Below are 3,324 nucleotides of genomic sequence, written 5' to 3' on the forward strand. Positions count from 1 at the left end.
TTTTTTTCAAAAAAAAAAATAAAAAATCACCTAACTTTTCCTACTTTGAATTTCACCTGCCATTTTGAGAGCCATCACAGAGTATTACATGGTCTTTGCAATCAGTTCTTCACTATGTACACTGTCACTTTTGATATTTTTTTCTGGAGGTCCCTGTAAGATTCACTGGAGTTCTGCCTCCATGGTGAACACTGATTATACTGACAAGAAACTGTCTTAACTTCTGGTTAGTTTCTATCGAGCCCTTGATGAGGGACCATGTTGATGCACATGCATGCTGACTCTCTTCAGAGAATACATCCATAGGTTGGTTTATGTTATTTACATAATCTTTGTATGGTTTTCTCTTTTGCTTCACTATCTCACTATCTTTTTACTGACGAGTTAACTTGAGGCAAAACTTCTGACATATGACCATAAGAAAGTCTGCTGACATAGGACCATTCCCACATGTCCCCAGTGAACACAGATAATAATAATACTTTTTAAAAAGTATTTCTGCTTATATATTAAGATCTTCTAAGAAAAGATCCCAGATCTGATTCTCTACACACTCTTTTCACATCCAGGATGGCAAAGTAGTCATATTTAAAATATAATAACCTTGCACATTTTAGATAAAATGTAAGCAAGTCCAGCACTTAAAAATTTATAGTACATGGCCATGATGAACTCCAAATTTTCTTCACAACCACCTAAAATTATTTGTTAAATTTTTAAATTTTTCATTCTGATACTAATTTGGTAGATAAAATATTAACACAACTATAACCGTCACCTATTTTACATGGCTTTGTACTGTTTGCACAGTGACATACCCCAAGCAATTTAGATGCAGTTACTCACAACTGATGTCCTGCAAATATTAAGAATATGCATAACTTTACAACTGTGAACTGGTACACTGAATTTGAATAAAACTATTGAGCTTGTGAGCTTTTCTTTATCCTATAATGAAGATTTCAATCTCACTGAAAAATTTTAAGCTTATATGTAGTCAAATAACTTTAGACATAATTGATTATGGTTTGCAGAACTATTTTTTGGGTCAGGTAACATGGTATGTCTGTAATCGTAATTTAATCCAGCACAGTCAGATTCCATCAAGGAGGTTTTTGAATTGCTGTGCCTATTTTCCAGGTCTCACATGTCAAAGCTGCAGGTATATCAAAGAACTCCATTGTGCTACATAAATTTCCAAAGACCTTTTTGTCATATTTCAAGGAGTTCCCTCAGAAGATTATACTATGTAGACTAAGTATCTTCTTTTCCAAATATCTTTGCTTTTATGTCTTGAAGTGCCAGATGGATAAGCTAAATGTATCGCCTTTCAATGGTCAGTGAAAATTTTGTAGAAATAGGTAAATCTGGCAAGGAGTTTTCAAAAGAATATAGGAAATCATGATACACTGGACCCTACATGCAGTAGTCTAGTGTTATTGAGGTAAAACTGAGTGGATTTTCAATTCAGGGATCTTATCTGACACATTTCACCCTGTTGGTGCCTCACAGGTTTGCAGCTAGAACGATTTGTTTCCCTTCATTTGATAGCTTCTGAAAAATATGCCTTTGTGTGCTTTTCTCTACACATTATAAAGCTTGATAAAACCTTTAGATTAGAGCAAGGTTTTGAAGGGATTACTTACTAATGGTTGTACTACTTTGATATGCATTGAAATTGTAAGCAAGAGCGAGTATGCTGTATTCCTCAGTTGGAGGAATGTATTTATTTTGTTTTTAAGATGAAGAAAATGAAAAAGTATCAACATCCATTTGGGGTTTCTGATTTCCATGCTCTCCGTGAGAGGAAATACCGCCCATAGATGGCACTGTGGTCCTGTGACCCGGGGCTTATTGATGTCTGTGCAGCTGTGCCGCGCTGTATGCGCTGCTGTGGCTGTGAGCTGGCCCTGGCAGGGCACGCTCACTCTCTTCCTCAGCTGGACGGGGAAGAGAACACATAACGAAAGATTCGTGGGTCGAGATAAGGTCAGGGAGAGATTCACTCACCAGTTACTGTCGTGGACAAAACAGACTCGACTTGGGCAAATTAGTTTAATTTATTGCCAATCGAATCAGAGTAAGCTAATGAGAAATAAAAGCTAAATCTTAAAGCATCCTCCTCCACCTCCCCCGCCTCCTTCTTCCTGGGCTTGACTTCATTCCCGATTTCTCTACCTCCTTCCCTGCAGTGGTGCAGGGGGACGGGGAGTGGGGGCTGCCGTCAGTTCACCACAAATTGAGTCTGCCGCTCCTTCCTCCACAGGGGGAGGACTCCTCACACTTTCCATGCTCCAGCGAGGGTCCCTCCCACGGGAGACGGTCCTCCAACATGAGAGCTTCCCATGGCCTGCAGTTCTTCATCAACTGCTCCAGCGTGAATCCTCCACAGGGTCACAAGTTCTGTCAGCAAAACTGCTCCAGAGTGGGCTTCTCTTTCCACTGGCTTCCCACAGGTCCTGCCAGGAGCCTGCTCAAGTGCAGGCTTCCCACGGGGTCACAGCCTTCTTTCAGGCATCCACCTGCTCTGGTCTGGAGTCCTCCACGGGCTGCAGGTGGATCTCTGCTCCCCTGTAGACCCCCATGGGCTGCAGGAGCACAACTGCCTCACCATGGTCTGCACCACGGGCTGCAGAGGTATCTCCTCTGGCTCCTGGAGCACCTCCTGCCCCTCCTTCCCCACTGACCTGGTGTCTACAGGGCTGTTTCTCTCAAATATTCTCACTCCTCTCTCCGGCTTCAGCAGTGCAGTTCCACACACCTCACCACCACCCCTGCCGCGTCTTAAGTCTGTTATCCCAGAGGGGCTATCAACATTGCTTCTGGGCTTGGCCTTGGCCAGTTATGGGTCTGTCCTGGGGCCAACTGGCATTGGCTGTGTCAGGCATGGGGGAAACTTCTGGCAGCTTCTCACAGAAGCCACCCCTGTAGCTTTCCCACTGCTAAAACCTTGCCACGCAAACTGATACAGCTGCTTATTAATATTAAACTTATCGTCCTACTTCTTAGTGAAATAAATTTAATTGGCTTATTACTATTGCAAATGTGCTGTTTCTGAGACTGAAATGTTTTTAGCTCTTTGTACTTACCTAAAGAGTATACCACTTTAGTAGAAGAATGGCTGTCCTTGGAAAAAGAGAATTATTACAATGGCTCATTTTGGACCAGTTTAATGAGACAGTTAAATTCTGCAACATGCAGAATTTCCTTTTGTCCAGCAGAATATTTAAAATTACTTTAGCCTTCGGCAGATATTGTACTGAGTATTTGTGGAAAAAATAAAACCAAAACAAATTAGCTACTTAAGACAAACCTCCAGTTTAT

This window comes from Lepidothrix coronata, unplaced genomic scaffold (genome assembly GCF_001604755.1).
Source record: "Lepidothrix coronata isolate B3197 unplaced genomic scaffold, Lepidothrix_coronata-1.0 Scaffold48, whole genome shotgun sequence".
In the NCBI taxonomy this organism is placed as follows: domain Eukaryota; kingdom Metazoa; phylum Chordata; class Aves; order Passeriformes; family Pipridae; genus Lepidothrix; species Lepidothrix coronata.